Source organism: Ostrinia nubilalis, chromosome 19 (genome assembly GCF_963855985.1).
Source record: "Ostrinia nubilalis chromosome 19, ilOstNubi1.1, whole genome shotgun sequence".
NCBI classification, from domain to species: Eukaryota; Metazoa; Arthropoda; class Insecta; order Lepidoptera; family Crambidae; genus Ostrinia; species Ostrinia nubilalis.
In genome coordinates, this window is record NC_087106.1 from 3,037,462 (window position 1) to 3,056,189 (window position 18,728).

The 18,728-nt window shown below is 37.5% G+C and overlaps 1 long non-coding RNA gene across 1 annotated transcript; it reads right to left on the reverse strand.

Annotated features, from left to right (window-relative positions):
- Positions 1 to 17,886: 17,886 nt before the first annotated feature.
- LOC135081065 (uncharacterized) lies at positions 17,887 to 18,724 on the reverse strand. The gene is made up of 2 exons (XR_010259118.1): positions 18,379 to 18,724; positions 17,887 to 18,307 (listed from the first exon to the last, which is right to left on the reverse strand). It is a non-coding gene; the product is annotated as an uncharacterized LOC135081065 (long non-coding RNA).
- Positions 18,725 to 18,728: the final 4 nt, after the last annotated feature.

Here is an 18,728-nt window from a genome sequence, read left to right on the forward strand (position 1 = left end):
AAAGTAATGTTTATTTCTCACCAACATAACAGATAATATTATGATAACAAACAATCAGGAAAAACAATAAAATTATAATAAAAAAATAACTTTTTTAAAAACAAGCTTTAAGCGAAAGCTTGTATCGCGCATGAAATTTATTCCGTTTTTCTGTTTGCGCTACAAGCTTTCGCTTATAGCTTGTTTTTAAAAAAGTTATTTTTTTATTATAATTTTATTTTACACTTTTTAGTTGTATCTCAATCTCTGGGCCCTGGGTCATCATTTAGCACCAAAGTGCTCGGGAAGTCGAATACAACGAACCCAAACTCGACAAGTTTCTGCCGTTTCGTTTAGGAGTTCCTATGGCCACCTCCTGACTCCATCATCAGACCAGCTCAATGGTACCATAACATTGCATTGTCATCGTACTTACATAAGTATACCAAATTTCAGATCAATCGGTTGAGGAGAACTGGCCTTAAATTCAGTTGCAAGATTTGTCCCACACATACTAACAAGTGAAGTCAATATAAAGCTTGTAAAAAGTAAGAATATTGGTGGGTTGATACCTGAACTAGGAAGATTCCTGTGTCTCAGGTTTGTTACTCTTTCACGCAAAAAGTACTCAACGGATTTTGTTGAAACTGTACAATATTATTGTTTTGTTTGTAACCCAGATTAACATATAGGCTATAATTTATGCCGATCTGTGACACAAAATTTCACGCAGGTGAAGCCGCAGGCAAAAGCTAGTCGTGAAATAAATAGGAAAGTTTAAGGTTCTGAAACGTGGTCGCTTACTATGGGCCTCATAAGAAGGCTCAAGGTCACCCAAAGGGTGATGGAGCGGGCTATGCTCGGGGTTTCCCTGCGTGATCGAATCAGAAATGAGGAGACCCGCAGGAGAACCAAAGTGACCGACATAGCACGCAGAATTGCTAAAATCAAGTGGCAGTGGGCGGGACACATAGCTCGTAGAGACAGACAGAGTTGGGGCAGAAAATTTCTTGAGTGGCGACCACGGGCTGGAAGACGTAGCATGGGCAGGCCTCCTACTAGGTGGACCGACGATCTGGTAAAGGTCGCGGGAAGAACCTGAATGCGGGCAGCGTAGGACTGTTCATTATGAAAAACCTATGGAAAACCCAAAGGCCTCTCGCCTTTGTCCAGCAGTGAACGTCATTTGGCTGTAACGACGAAATAGGAAAGAATGTAACTATCAAAAATCTTCTCTAAGGCAGCATTTTTCCAATTTCGCAACGAGCGCGGCAATCACACTTAACTAACAGAGAGCATAGCGAAATCTATTTTAATCACCGATTTTCAAAACTCCCGGAACACTTTCCAGGTAACCACGTTAATTTGTACCAAACGACTGGAATATAATTAAATTGATATAAAAATTTGGGTACATCTTCTCAAAAACAAAAGAACTGGTGCTAAAAGGGTTAAGTGACGTTTTGACATTTGTAGAGGGCCTTGTAGAAGGGGAGGCTATGGTGCTGAATGTGGATTAACTCGAGTGTCATAGTAACTTATTCGACTGCTAAGCTTGATGATAAAAAGAAAAATATTTTATTCAATGTACATAGTCTGGTCATAAGTTCTGTCATATGATGATAACTTTTGAATTTTGAATGAAGGTTTCAAAAACATTTTTTACTGAATTAGAATTAAAAAGAAAAAATGTGCGATAGTTCGAATTTTATTGTATGTGTAGTGGACGCATAAAGAAGTCCGAACTGCAGTTGTCACCTTGCATTGCTACGCGCTAAAGCAGATTTTCGTTGTGCTGAAAAAGTTTAGTTTATCTTTTCATTAAATGATAGGTATAGGTGTACCAGAATCTCATGGCAAACAAAAATATTGGAAAAGTGTGTCTTTCATATGGCAAATGTCTATGGCTTTATTGTCACCTGTCAACGTAAATCAAGTGAACTGTCAGTCGCTGCCGAAATTTTGTAATCTCTTCATGCCTATTTGTTATTTTTGTGAAAAAGTCGAAAAAGCTCAAGCAAGTCATATTGTTTTCAATGTGTATTGTAAAATAAGGCATAATTCAAAGTCAATCTTTGATTTTAAAGCGCGTCGTTGAGTTGACAGTAAGTTGGAGTGAAATTGGATACATTTAGTTTATTACCTAACTGCGTCAGAAGGAGGGTTTTTTTTAATATTATTCTTATAATAGCTGCTTTATCGGGGGTTTCAGGTGTACCTCACAAATTGGTGCAGAGGAATGGTGAAAAAGTTATGACCATGTAAATAAAATTGAAAAAGATTTCATCAAGTAAGATGTAAGATAGAATAATTGAAATGGTGGAAGAGCAATTTATAATAAATACCTCTTTATCTTGATCATCTATTGAAGAAAAGTGGAATCCTTGGAATCGTTTTCTAGTTCTGAATGAAGTGATTAGTTATAAGTATGATACATAATAAAATTAGTTACATAAAGTAATATACGATTTACTTCTTTTTCAAGACATTTTCCTATTATTATTACTGACGGGATTGCTACCATGTACCTTAGTTTTGAGTTTCCAATATTTCGGCACTGTTGCAAGCGCCATGGTCACGGAGTAACTGAAGAAATTAAAACCAGACATCGTTCAGATGTGCGTTCAAAAGACCTGAGATTTTAAAAAATCCCACGTTTTGTTTAAACAGTAAGCGAAAAAAAAGTGACTTGAAAATGGAATACAAAATGATAAGGTATGGTAAATGATAAGTCTTTATCAATGAAGAAGCAGAAGTTCAATTTCATGTGTCCTCCATCTAGGCTCGTCACTCAAAGTTTGGCTGCGGTCTCAAATTTGGGCTTAATTGAGGTATTTTTTGGGTGAGAGGCATAAGAACTAATGCCGTTTTATGTCAAAAATTCATACTTAAAGGTAATCAACCAGGTACAAAGTATTTCCTTGTATGTTAGTCTGCCACTCTTTAGTAAGTCCCGACCGTCCGCTTTGGCTCCCCTACTAACCATTCTAACCATTGTACACAGATAATATCTTACATGCAGCTTTTCATGTTACTACGTCACATTTTCAAAATCCGCGCGGAAAATCGCTCCTAGCGGAAGAGCGCACTTTGAGCTTGAATATTTCAGTCATTTTTAAAGATATCAAAAAAGTAAAAATACAGTATTCATTCTAATTTTTTGTAGTATTTTTTGGCATCTTCAACAAAAATTGTGCGCCAAGTCCATTGGACATTTTGAGAATTGGACATTTTGGGAATTGGACATTCCGGGAATTGGACGTTTTGAAACCGTTGGACATTTTGGGAATTGGACATTCTGAACCTGAAGGATATTATTATGTATAATTTTATGCATAAGATGTGATGTAAAGTGTAAACAATACCTTCAAAACTGTGAACTGGCGAAATGAATTTGTTTGTCAATAGTTGCGAATAAGAATATTACCCAAGAAATCTATAAAATAAGCTCGATAATATGCTAGATTATTGTTGGAAATTAAATGTTCTTTGTAGATTATATTCATTTTTCAACAAAAACATCACAGATTCAGTAAAAAACATAGAAATCCGAATAGTCATTTGAATCGTCCGCCATTTTTTGTGTGCATGTAGTAGGGAAGTTACGATAGTGCGATAAGTGCGTGTCGATAAAATATCGATAAATTATTAAAATAACAGTTGTTTCGTTTATTTATTTACTTGTTTTTATAATGTATGAAAAGAAGTAAAATATTAAAAAATATTTATATATTATCGTGGGTTTGCCTCTGAATATTTTGTGATTATATCGGGTGATTTTCAATATTGATGATCAATTATATTACATGTTGTGTTTTACATGTTATATCTTTTTGCTTTTGTGTGAATAGAATGGAAAGATCGTGGAAACCCTTTGCCTCGAGAATTTGAAGAAGTTCTCTTCGACGAAGATGAAGAGGACGCCGACGACGATGTCGACGTTCTCGAAGAGGACGTTGATAATGATGAAATAGATTTCTTTGTAAGTGATTTGTAGGTACTTCTTAATCGACTTCAAAAAAAGGAAGCGGTTTAAAATTCAGACATTATTTTATTTCTTTCTCATATTTATGTATTTTTTTTAGCCGGACATGCCTTTTCAGGAAACCGACGGGTCATTAGTGCCTCTGCCTCCCCTTGACCCCGAGGCGGAGGATCCACCACGGTCCGCCCCGGGTGCCAAGCATCAGGGGGTGACACAAGTCGCGCAAATTAGTACTCACTGGCGCATCTGCATGGCAAGTCTACGGTCTATGTCATGATACGGGGGGGTGCGATTGTCTTTCAATCTTCGAATCGGTAGGTAACCCCAAAATCCAACCAACCAACCCATGCTACGCCGCCACTGCCACTGTATGTATTTAGTGTGTGTATGTAACAATATACAGGGTGTTTGGCGCATCGTGTGCCAAAATGATTTGGTGGATAGAATGGGTCATTTCCTATATTTTCAGCCCCCATAACACGTTCCATGCCAGGCGGCTACTTTTATATTATTTTTTTTAGTAATTTCACCAAAATACCCAAATCGCATAATTTAATTTCGATTTTGAAAAAAACTACTAGGCGTAGCCTCAAAGTAAATATTTTGTTTTGACGTGCATTGATGTAGGGTTGCATCAAATCTAAATTTACTGGCAAATATCATCTAGTTTTTTTTTAATTCAGCTTTGAAGTTTTCCGAAAAGTTGAAAATGGACTGAACATTTAAGTTTACATGGCTATAAAAAAATTAATAAAAGAGATAGCGATCTTCGGATTTTATCAAAACTTCTCTAGTCTATCCCCATTTAAACGGTATACTAATCTTGTTTAAATAATAACAATAACTTCACAAATTCCTTAAATTAGTGCATTGACTCTACTCGGACTGATTTGCGAAATTTGTGTTTATAGCCCCTTTTGTGTGAATAGCACGTTATTAAACACCTAACAGGTAAAAATTATTTATCTTATGCAATGTAAAAACCTTTTCCCTTTCGTTTTTAATGTGGATTTCTTGAAATTAAAGACGAAAATAATTATTTTGATCGTTTATTAATTATTACAAATTTTGTTCAAAATGTCCGCCTCGGCAACGTATACAGAAAATTTGTAATAATTAATAAACGATCAAAATAATTATTTTCGTCTTTAATTTCAAGAAATCCACGTTGAAAAACGAAAGGGAAAAGGTTTTTACATTGCATAAGATAAGTAATTTTTACCTGTTAGGTGTTTAACGTGCTATTCACACAAAAAGGGGCTATAAACACAAATTTCGCAAATCAGTCCGAGTAGAGTCAATTCACTAATTTAAGGAATTTGTGAAGTTATTGTTGTTATTTAAACAAGATTAGTGTACCGTTTAAATGGGGATAGACTAGAGAAGTTTTGATACAGTCCGAAGATCGCTATCTCTTTTATTTATTTTTTTATAGCCATGTAAACTTAAATGTTCAGTCCATTTTTAACTTTTCGGAAAACTTCAAAGCTGAATTTAAAAAAAACTAGATGATATTTGTCAGTAAATTAAGATTTGATGCAACCCTACATCAATGCACGTCAAAACAAAATATTTACTTTGAGACTACGCCTAGTAGTTTTTTTTAAATCGAAATTAAATGATGCGATTTGGGTATTTTGGTGAAATTACTAAAAAAAATAATATAAAAGTAGCCGCCTGGCATGGAACGTGTTATGGGGGCTGAAAATATAGGAAATGACCCATTCTATCCACCAAATCATTTTGGCACACGATGCGCCAAACACCCTGTATAGCTGATGTTTTATAAGCAATGTAATAGTACTTATTACTTTTTTATTTCAGTATCAGTGATTCTGAGGATGAAGCTGAATGGATATCGGCGCGACGTCGCATGAAAGATCGCAATAAGTCCACTGTGAGTTATAGTTTTCATTTTACTATTTTGCGAACAATTTTCACATATTTTAACTTATGTTATATATTTTATTACAGAACAGTGGGTAACCGCTCTCCTGTGGTAGACCGCTCTCCTGCTTCAGGTCAATCCTCTGCACCAATTCAATCCCCCGCACCAGAGCGGTTCCGAATAGAGGTGCTACCGCCACCTCCGTCCGAAAGAGGATGGATGAGAGGTGAACTGCTACAGCAACAATATGTTGCCGATGCAGAGCTGCCTGAACAACTGAGGCAAGATATAAGTCGCATTTTGGCTGCTAGAGTGAATGTACGAAGGAGATTGAACGTGGACGATGATATGAGAGTGGATGAAGGTTTGATAATGAATGATTATGATATCAATGAAGCATTTGGAGACCTATGAGTGACTGGAATGGAGTGAAAGAGATATTTTTGCAAGAATCAACAGGGCCGATCATTAACAATCCTCTACATCCGATGGGCCCAATCCTTGATCATTTAAATACAAAATTCAAGGAAATGTACCGACTGTCCCAAGAAATTTGTATCGATGAATCCCTAACGCTGTGGAAAGGTTCCGTCGGCTTTAAGCAGTACATTAGAACAAAAGCCGCGCGGTTTGGTATTAAAACATACCAATTATGTGAGTCCGCAAGGTACCTTTGGTCGTTCTTTGTGTACATTGATCGCGGCTCAGAACCGGCTTCAATCCCATCAAGCGTACAGACGGTCATAAAACTGGTGCGACCCCTTCTCCATTTGGGGCACACTCTGTACATGGACAATGGGTTCAACTCCCCTATGCTTGCGCGATGGCTGAAAAGGCAAAAAACCGACTGCGTGGGGACACTCCGTGCGTCTAGAAAGCACGTACCTCTAGAGGTGCAGAGTTGTCCTCTCGCAGAAGGTCAATTTATTACCCGAGCATCTGAGAATGTCATGGTAGTGGCAGTTCAGGACCGGAAGAGGGTGACTTTTCTGTCCACATATCATGACGTCTCTCAAGTACGCAAGGAACCTCGGCCAGGTCATCCCGTGCAGTTCAAGTTGCAGCTCATAGATGACTACAATAAGAACATGGGGGGAATTGACCGGCTAGACCAAATAAATGCTGGAGCCGTATTTGGTCGAGCGCAAACAGTGCCGCAAATGGAACAAGAAACTGTTTAAGCATTTATTAAATATCACAATCCAGAACGCCAGGATTTTGGTAGAGAAATCTGCCAATACCAAAATGGACTCATTGTCGTTCAGAGTGACTGTACAAAATGACAACTTGAATGATTTTCCCCAGCTCACACACAGTCAACTTATACTAATTTCTTTGGGCACATATCAAATAAAGCAGGCACGCTCCTATTATGGTGAACATGGTTGATGACGAGGGAATGATGGTTTTGTAATAGAAGTGTGCAGGGAGGTCAGCAACAGCCTACTTCGAGAGCTGTCTGTCAGCTTCTAATACATAATACATATTAGCCCTTTCGGACCGCTCCAATACAATTGTGCGGGTTACAAAATCGAGATTATCTCATTAGTTTTACATCGGAAGTGGATGGGCTGAGTATCGTACGATTGTGCGGGATGCGTTCTTTCACCTCCCGTGCAAATTTTGTCCGAAGCGCAGTTGGTGAGCAGGTTACAACCTGTACAGTTCATGACTGATTGCGCTCCCCGACTTGGCGAAAAGAAAGTGCCTACTATAGTTTTATTTTGTAATTGTAGTAATATACAAGTTAATAAATAGACAAATAGATAAAAATAGCATCTTTTGATGATAACAGTGACTACTTGTAAGCAAAGATTTTGGCGTAACGGCTTAACGAACTTTACTGACACAATTGTATCGACGTGGGCCCTACAATACCTTATGCGTATTTTAAGTTTCTCATAATTATTAATTTTCCATGGTTTCCGCACCATGTTTCCGATTTTAAACGACGCTACTATCGCAGAGATGCTCAATGCATCTGGGGATGAGAGCGATGACAACGACAAAAGCTAGTTTCGACTACTTCAGATGAACTACTCCTCTTCTTCTGATGAAGGCTCAGACATTCATGACGATACATACCTCTGAGTATGCAAGCGGCATAGCAGACGAAGCCCTTCAGTCGTCAACCTCTTCCAGGAGATGCTGTTCATGATCCAGGAGATATTAAAATTCCATAGGAATATTTCGAGCGCTATATTTACTGTTGAGCTCATGGAAGAGATGGTTTTGCCCACAAATCAATATTAAATGGCAAATACTGGTATAAAATTGAAACCTCTTTATTCCTTACGGGTTATAAATACGTTTTTCGGAATACATGCCATTGATACAATTTCTAAAACCCTTACAATTTTGACCCTCACAATTGTACGTGGGAAGTGAAGGGCCCAGTTTGATACAATTGTTGTTATATGAATTTTCCAAGATGGCGGCGGAAAATCTGGAAAATTATAGCAGATTCGTAATCTGCGGCCCCAAATTACCTAAAATTCATTTTCAAAATTACAAATTTCTTTCTAGTTTAAGCGCGGGTCCGAAAGGGTTAGCCGAAAAACATATTTTATTTATATTTTCGTCGACAGCTCTCGAAGAGGAAGGGAAGCAATACTAAAACATTATTTATAATTAATAATTAGCATGACATTCTAACAATATTTTTCCATTTTATTAATTGATTAATTCTATCTTTATTTTATAATTATCGAAACTTTTAATAATGACATTTCCACCTTTAATAAAACTACTTGAATGCTTGCAGGAAACGAACTGAAGTTTTATTTGATCAAACCACATTGACATAAGATGGCGCTACTAGTACTTCCTTAGTATAGATTAAACATCATTATTGTTTATGATATTATTTCAACACCGCCACTATATCTAAACAATAATTAATTAACATTTTGAATACCTAATTTGTTTAGAAATCTGTAATGTTTTGCAGTACATAAGGCCTTAGTCAACAAATCTGTAGGCATCTCAGCTGTTGACATATACATCAAGTTAATAACTTTATTTGCCACACAATCTCTACAAAAATGATACCTGATGTCGATATGTTTGGTCCTTTTGTGAAAAACTGGATTATATGCTAACTTTTGCGCACTTTGGTTATCATTACAAAGATCAATACTATACATTGTTCCTGTAATCTCATACTGCAAATTCTTTAAATAAATTGATTCTTTACAACTTGACCACTATGCGTTACATCAGAATACCCATCTGGTATTTTCATAAAAATTGTCTCTTCAAGAGAACCATTCAGGAAAGCAGCTGTTACGTCTAGGTGCTGTATATCTAGACCCATTTGAACAGAGAGAGCGAACAATAGCCTTAAGGTAGTATGCCTCACTACGGGGGAAAAAGTGTCAGTATAGTCCATACCTTCAACTTGTGAAAATCCCTTTGCCACTAAACGCGCACGAAAACGGACATTATTTTCACTGTCATATTTCTTTCGTAGCACCCACTTACACTGCACAACTCGACTACCTTCTGGAGCAACACACAACTCCCACGCATCGTTGTCCCTGAAGCTCTGCAATTCCTCCTGCACAGCCATCTTCCACTGTTCCGCCTCGGGGCCTCTCAATGCTTCACTCAGGGAAGAGGTGTCCTCAAGCATACAGAAGTTGGAGTAGTCATAGCGTTCTGGGGAAAAGCCGTACCGTTCTGGCCTCTTTCTCTCTCGCACAGGTCTGGATGGTCTGGAATGGGTGACCTCTTCCTCCAGTTTACTGTCTGCGTCTTCGTCACTGGGAACATATGTTTCATCATTTCCTTCTGGTGTAGCATCGAGGAATTTTTTGTCATCTTGACCTGACGTCTCTACACTGGTCTCCAGGTTAGATTTTTCTATCTTGGCAGTATCTAAAACCTGTGAGCCATCCGCCACTGAATCAAAACTCTGATCTTGAACTTCAATTTCACATTCAGATTTTGATTCCGGCTCAGTTATTATAACGTCTCGGCTGGTCAACACTTTTCTTGTATCGGGGTTGAAAAGTCTATATCCTTTTATATTTTCTGGATATCCAATGAGTATGCACTTTTCTGACTTTTTGTTCCACTTCTTTCGCTTTTCCTTAGCTATGTGCGCCATCACTGAACTGCCAAAGATCCTTATATGGCTGACGTCTGGCTTGTTGCCATGCCAAATTTCATATGGAGTTCTATACGCCAACGATGCTGCCACAGTACGATTCTGCAAATACACTGCCGTGCTGGTGGCTTACGCCCAAAACTCTTTACCTAGTTGGGCATCGAAGAGCATACATCTCGCCTTCTCTACGACTGTGCGGTTAAAACGCTCACACAAGCCGTTCTGCTCAGGCGTGTATGGGTTGGTTTTCTGATGGATTATGCCAGCTTTATTCAGAAAGATATCAAATTCCTTGTTGCAATACTCTAGTCCATTGTCGCTTCTTAATATCTTGATCTTTTTCTGTGTCTGATTTTCGACTTCTGCCTTAAACTGTTTAAAATACTTCAAGGCTTCATTCTTGTGTTTCAAGAAGTACACAAAGGTCATGCGACTATGGTCATCAATAAACAATATAAAATATCTGGAGCCTCCGATTGATGTATTCTCCATGGGTCCACAAATGTCGGTATGCACTATTTCTAGTAAGTCACTGCTTCTCTGGCTGGTACTTTGGAATGGTAACCGACTTTGCTTACCTTCACAGCATGTAGTGCAAGAGGATTTACTTATGTTCTCAACTTTATTACTCATGGACATGCCAAGCACTGCATTGTTCATTTGTTTCAAGTAATCCTTGTTGACATGACCCAACCTGCGATGCCACGTTCCTGCCGACACAGCTGATGCGACGAGATTCTCTCGGTTAGACAGGTTCACTTTGTAGACTCCATTTACTAGCGACGCTGATGCCACAAGAACGTTGTTTTGATTATAAATCAGACAACCGGTCTTGGTAAACGAAATTCTGTTTCCTTTTTCAATGAGTTGACTGACAGATATCAGATTCGTAGTCAAACTTGGAACGCAAAGTATGTCCTTTATCACGATCTCATGTTCGCTATCGTCGGTTTTTGTCGTAATTCTTGCATCGCCCGAACACAAAACTAGCACCTTTTCATTGTTTGCAACAATAATTTCCTTCTGTTGTTCGTATTTTGCATTCATAACACAATTTTCATTTGGTGTCAAATGGACGCTTGCGCCGGAATCAATATACCACTCGTTTTTATTGAAATTTCCACTCAAGAACACTGCGCTGAACGCGTTCGTTTGAGTTTTATTGTTCTTCTTTGAATTAGACGAGGAATTTTCATTTAAAGGGCACTGGTTACGATAGTGCCCGGTTTGTTTACACCGGTAGCACTTCACCATTTTGACATTTGATTTGTCACTGCTGCCTACATGACCACTATTTTTCGCCATAGACAAACTCGTATTTTTCTTTCCATTCACTTTTAAACGAGTTATAAAGGCTCCATTCACTTCACTATCTTCATATTCTGGAGATGACATGTCCATTAACTTGGTTTTGATGGAGTCGGCTGTTAATGACATTCCTGAATGCTCGATCGCCATTATCATTGGCGAGAAACGGTCCGGCAATCCCGCCAACAATAACGATCCCGTCCATTGATCATTAATCTCAAATCCAGTCCCACTTAGTTTTTGAGCAGTATCGATAATTTGAGTAACGTATGATGTCATTGATGTGCAGTTTTCAAGCCTTATTGATATTAGATTCCGCAGTAGACTTATTCGCCGCGAAAAACCACTGTCATCGAATAACGGCTTGAGTTTCTCCCATAATTCTTTCGATGATCGCACTGTCTTTAAATGGACGTATAAAGACGGGTCAATTGTCATAATCAACTTTGCTTTGGTTTTTTCATCATCTGCAGCATCCACAATTTTGTCTGTCACTGGAACTACACAATGCTTCATGCCTTCTAGCACTAAAAAGTTTTCTGCTGCGAAGCACCACTCGCTATAGTTCTCACGGCCTCGCAATTTTGGCACATTAACCATATAGTTAGCCGCCATTTTTCGCACCAAAAGCACAACCAAAAGGCTCCTCTACACGTCGGCGGACGCATCTGCAGACGTCATCTGCCGATGCGTCCGCCGACGTGTAGACGGGGTAATTTGCGCGTCTGTTGTAGGTATTTAACGTCCGCAGATGCGTCTGCCACTTATCCGTTTGTTGTCGGTTTTTGTGGCACGGATCAAAGGGTTTTGGCGTGAACGTCCGGCGTCCTGTCCACACGTCCTACGACGCATCAGTACCTCTAGTACGAAAAACTTTCGAGTTCGTTTCGTTGCGTATTCAAAGTGTCATCGAAAAATTTTGTATGAAAAATTAAACAGCGCCCCCTAGGGCGGCTATAATATAGGGTTACTGTATAATCCGGCTGTATCTCCAGGTCACCTAGACCTACATTCCATAGCAGCTGTAATAGACATTTAGGTACATACATTTACCAATTTTGGTGATAAATAGGCATTTTGTATTAGTTTTTGTATAACGCCTAAACAAAAACAAAGGGTAATATTTTGGTGTTATACATAGATTTCGAATATAAAAAATATATAATTTAACTAATTAAGACATGACAAAAAAACTGAGGTATGTCTCGTTTCTGTCGGGTCTGGGTTTTTTTTGTATGGGGCGTGACCGTTCTTCTTTATGTATCAGGATTCAAGATTACGGGCTAATTCGATATTTTCATAAATTAACGAAAAAATATTATTAAAGGTAACCTGGTTTAAATAAATTAAATGAAACCATCAATCGAGCTAGTAGGATTTATTTTATTATTCATCAATAATCAAATTCAAAACTTGAATATTCAACTGCAATGTCTGCTCGTGAACGCTTCAAACTCGGTACTTCTTTCCCAATTCCATAAAATTCAACACTTAGAAAGTGACAAAAAACTTTAAAATAGGTAGTTGAAACAAACCACAGCTAATTTTCATAGTGGACTGTACTATACGATAAACATGTCAGTCAATTTGACAACCTTTGTCGGAAACATTATTCAATGAAAATATTGTCCGAACCGTTATTATTTCTCTTCGACAAATACATTAACACATTGTGAACCACTTTTCTTTCACGACTATAAAAATATTTTAGCAATTTAATTCACAAAATCAATTGCACACATTTAAAATAAAGTTTGTTTACACTTTGACAACAATAGACTGACATGCAAGGTGACATGTCAATGAAGTTTTCAGTTACTGTTGCCATTAAAAGAAATTAGTACCATTAGTTTTCCGCAACATGGCGAGGGTTTTTATGTTCCTGGTCAGGCTATAGCTACATTCAGAGCAAATTTAAAAAAAAGAAAGGCTTCTATTACGTCTGGGGCTGGAGCTGAAGATGTCTGTCTACCGTCCCATCTGGATATTTTACGACGTAATGGCGGCATTTTTGATGGATGTGTATGAATCGCCAAGCTTCATGAATTCGGAGGATAAAGTAAGTAAAACGAATACCAAATTTCTATTATCTTATTTATTTCAGAATACTTAACTACTTAATCTTATAACTGTTGATTGTTGTTCTCTTAAATATATTTCATAAATTTTAATCTTGTATCAATTGCGCTTATAGGAGCTCTTCGAGCTACAGGTTGCAATGGATCAAATGTTCCCGTGTAATTTTGTCTCCAAGATCCTGGTTGTGTTAATTCTCCATTGACATACTTATCTACTGAATTCGGGGGAGTGTACACATGTCGAGAAGTTCGACTTTTTCTTAAGGCCGGGTAGCAGAGAAAATGGCGAAAATGAGGTTTTCATTTTTCATTTTTGAGGTACTAAACAGTAAAATTAAAGGCTAATATTTTTATTGGGCATAGTTGAGGATATTTTCTAGGGCTATTAACGGATGGAAACACGATTTGATGAAGTTGACTCGATAGAATAAATTCCCAAAGTTACCTCTATTCGTTTTCTATATATGGTTTTATTTTTAAAATAAGCGATTTGAGATTCTAAATCTTTTACTAAACTATAGTTCAGAAATAACTTGAGGGCTTTTAACGGATGAAATTTTTATATTGCGTCTTATTTAGTTACTATGTTAAAAAATGTGGAAAAAATCGTCCATGACGGCTTGGACAATCTCAATCAGTCGCGCGGTGGCGCTTACGGAGGACGGACGCGTGTCAGTTTTTTGGACGTGACAGTTCGCGATTTGTCAATATTTTTGACAATGATGACTTTGATGAGTCACAGTATAATAATATCAGTGTTACTGGAGGAAGCTAAAATGTTTGATAATTAAGAATTATCATTTTTGTCTACCTATTGAAATTTAAATCGTTTGCATCCTTTTAAACGAAGACTACTCATGATACATAGCACATTCCTCAAATATGAGACAAAACCAATGAGTTAAAATTACATTTTAATAGTACCTACATACAATCGTCTTACTCTCTTTAGAAGAGCACACTGATACAAATAAATAATTAAAAATTAGGTCAGTGGGTCAAATATAGGGACAGTTGCACTTCACTGAAAGACGATTCTGTTTACTCGGCATCTGGGCTGGAGAACATGAACCCTTGTTTACAGAAGCAGATGTAAATGGAGTTATAACTGGACAAATTTTACATGAAATGTTTAACAGAAATCAGTTAAAAGACACATACATGGAATACCAATAAGGTTGCGGAGGGAAAGCTACCTATTATAAACTAGAGGCCGCCCGCGACTTCGTTCGCGTGGACCTCGTTTTACCCCCGTTAGATATCATGTTGATAGATGGCGTTTCACGGCTTCCCCCGAATGAATATTTACGAACGTCCATACAGTAGTTTGTCAAGCGCTGTAGAATTTAACCAATGACGATAGGTAGATGGCGCTTATGTTATCTATGGATCTTATTTATTTATTGAAATTTATTTGTCACATATAGTCATAAGTTAGCCTATATCTTAATCTGGGTTATAAACAACTAGCTTTCCGCCCGCGGCTTCACCCGCGTGGAATTTTGTCTGTCACAGAAAAACTTTATCGCGCGCGTCCCTGTTTCAAAAACCGGGATAAAAACTATCCTATGTTCTTTCCCGGGACTCAAACTATCTCTATGCCAAATTTCATCAAAATCGGTTGCGAGGTTTAAGCGGGAAAGCGTAACAGACAGACAGACAGACAGAGTTACTTTCGCATTTATAATATTAGTTGGGATAATACTGTAAAGTTTCAACAAAATCCGTTCAGTAGTTTTTGCGTGAAAGAGTAACAAACATCCAGACATCCAGACATCATGACATCCAGACATCCAAACTTTCGCCTGTATAATATTAGTAGGATATGATATTTCACAATCCAAACTAATATTTACTATTTAGCATTTACTTACAGTAAATATTAGTTTGGATTGTGAAATATTTAAATAAAAAAAGAATAAAACAAAACAGGGTTTCAAATTACCTATCTTTATCTAATTTATAAAGAGGTAAAGTTTGTGTGTTTGTATATTTGTTAAATTGTAAGGGGTAATCTCGGGATCTGCTGAACCGATTTTAAAAAATCTTTCACCAATGGAAAGCCACATTATATCTGAGTGTAATAGGTTATATGTAATAGGCGAAGCGGCGGGCGGAAAGCTAGTTTATTTATAATTATGTAAGAGCATAATTATTAAAGTCGAAGTCAAACGATTCTGAAATGTCAAGTCGCATAAAGTTGGGACAAATAAATAACCCATTAAGATAGTAGCGCCCTCCTGTCAATGACATACCTGGAACGATAGATTATTGGACAACTAATAAAAATGCTTTGTCCTAAATGACTGACGGATATCGTAGAGACCTGAAAGTTGGAAGGTGTGTTCTTTGTATGACGTAGGCATCCGATTTTCCGAAATGAGGTCATGAAATGAAGGGGGTGAAAAAAGGGGGCAAAGTTTGTATGGGACAAAGTGATTCTTTGGTTCAATCTACTTGAAATTTTGCTTAACAATTCCTTAATATTATATTTCATGACAAACGTGTAAAAGGGGTAGAAAGTTATTTTGGGATACACTCCCAAAATAACTTTCTACCCCTTTTTACGTGGATTTTAAGTAAGTAAGTAAGCATTTATTTAGCTTCGAAGTTGATATCAATACTAGATACTTACTGCTTTTGATTTAATTAATTTTTATTTTTACAAGTGTTTGAAAACTCCATGTCAGATTGCAATCAATGTCAAGTGAAATCTCAAATTCCTAACACCGTCAAATTACCCTTTCGAATTCAAGACAGTGCAGTTTCCCATCGAAATCTGCTTCGTAATGACTATAAACAAAGCTCAAAGTCAAACTCTAGCGACCTCTGCATAAACTCCCATGAGTGCTCAGAGCGGGTGCCTGCGGCAGGTAACCGCGTGTGGTGCTCATAGTGATTTTTGATACAGAGCCCCGTACAAAGACTGAACATAATTGATGCGTGTACTGATTAATGTAATTAACCACATGCAAAGTTTCGTAAATTGCAACAACTATAATTTATTATCCAAGCTCTAAATAATCGCTACTACGAGTAACTGATCATAAAATGTTTTTCCAATCGCTCAAGCTCCCGAGGACCTACCGATCGGTCGGGTGACGTAATCTTGAAATTCTTTTGGCCGGCGCGGAACTTCCGGAAGGTCGGGTAACGCCACGCCTCTTTGAACCGTGTTTACTTTGGCAGTTATATTTTATATTTATTCGATTCTAAAATATATTCCCAAAAATTCTGAAAGTTGTTTTAATTTGTATCACTTGGATATGATTTGTATTAGAAAGTGCTGTGAGTGTGACGCTTGAACGGAAGGAAGTCAACCTAACCTAACCAACTGCGTATTTCTATACTGTGTAGCCGCGAGAGCTCTTTGGCGCGCTGTCTTCGGCGAAGTATTGCGCGCGCAGATTTTGACAGCGCGAAATACCTACTTTAGCAGAAATACCAAGCCTTAAGAAATTGTGCAACAAGACACATGTCATTGTAATTGAAGATGATTTTTCGATATAGTGGTATAGGCTTCTTAAAAATTCTAAATACGCTGGACATTATTCCAAAAGTATTTTCGACTGCTACTCGTGAACTAGATAGTTTTTGATTGAATACTCTCTGTGGAGTTCCAACAGCATGATACCCAGGAAATGGGTTCATAATATGTGTACTCAACGCAAATGCAGCATCAGCTAAAAATACCTATGGTAATTCAGTGTTACTATTAGGTAAGCGACTAGGAGGTGGCAAGTTGATTTCATTTGTGTCAATTTTTTGTCTTAATACACTTTGATTATAGACTCCACCGTCGCTAATCCGTCCTTGGCAACCTATATCGGCAAACATAAAACAGTAGTCACTATCAACTAGCGCTAAGAGTACAATGCTAAAATGTCCTTTATAATTGAAGTACTCCGTCCCGGTATGAGGTGGCGGTAGAATCATTACATGTTTCCCATCCAAAGCGCCGATACAATGAGGAAAATTAAATCCTCTTGCCTTTGAAAGCCATTCATCCGTAGTTTTAGGCATCTGAAAATAAAGTTAAAGTATTATCTATACGTATTTTTCATTTTGAGCAAATTAATTTTAACCTTGCTAGTTAGCTCTTTACTGTAATTTCTTTACATTTTTTTAAATTGTATTTGTTTTTTCCCAGACACAAACTGATGAAGAGGCTAGCCCTTCCAAGATGCAGGCTAGTGACACAGGGCCGTAGCTAGGGTCGAATTTGAGGTAGGGCAGCATTAGTTACAGGTAGGGCGGAAGTAAAAAAATTATCATAATTGATCTGCCGTCGAAACACGGGCTCCTAAATCAATCACCATGTATATCACCATCATGTGAATAGTTATTCGTAGACAAATAATTACTGTGACAGTGCATGAGCATGGATCTAAGAACTATTAAATCCTCAATGATGAAGAACAAGTGAATAAGATGGTTGAACTTCCAGATTTGGATGTAGAGATCCACGTCTGAGTGAGAGTGAGGTAATAATTAATTATTGGGTGGGGTGATACGAGTAAATAGAAACGACCAAAAATATCATTAAGATCACATTGTTTTTGCGTACTTATTATAATAATTAACTAACATAATAATAAAAAACATTTAAAACAGCTGAATTCTACGATTCGCCATGTTATTAAAAATGCGAAGAACTTCGTTCAGATCAACTGATTTTGTTCTTTTTTTTTCAAAGGCCAGAAATACCATACCAGCCATTCTCTCGTGACCCATTGACAGCCTTTGAGGCCTATTGATTGCAGTTAAAGTTGAAAACGTAGATTCACACACTGCAGTGCTACATCCTATGGTCGCCACAGACGCAAAAAGTTCATATGTATCTTTGAACGCCTCTCGTTGCCTGTACAAAACTTGCAATGTATTTTCCATTATATCCTCGTTACGACTCAAGTAAGCTTTAACCACACTAGCCTCTTCTCTTGATGGAATTTTCAGACCTGAAAAATTAGTTAAAATTGTAAATTGAACATGACAATTTTTTTGAATTATTTTTTTTTTTTAAACTTACCCAAATTTTTCAGTGGAACCATTTTATCTACATCCAACTCATCAAGACTTGCAATCGAATTAATTAAATCATCGTTGTCCGAAAACCTTCTTTGTAATTCAGCAATTAAAATGTCCAACGTTTCGAAATACTCAGACTTAAATGGCTCGTCGTTCTCATCTATATTTTGTCTGGCGGAGGAACAGGGGGTGTACGTCAAATAGTCATCCATCCGATTTGGTTTTTTTACTTGCCTCTTCGAGGTCTGTGTCCTATTTTCAGATTCGCCGCAGTCATTGCTTGTTAAAGACTTAGCTTCTTCCAGAATTTGATTATACATTTGATTTGATCTTAATTTAATAATTTCATCT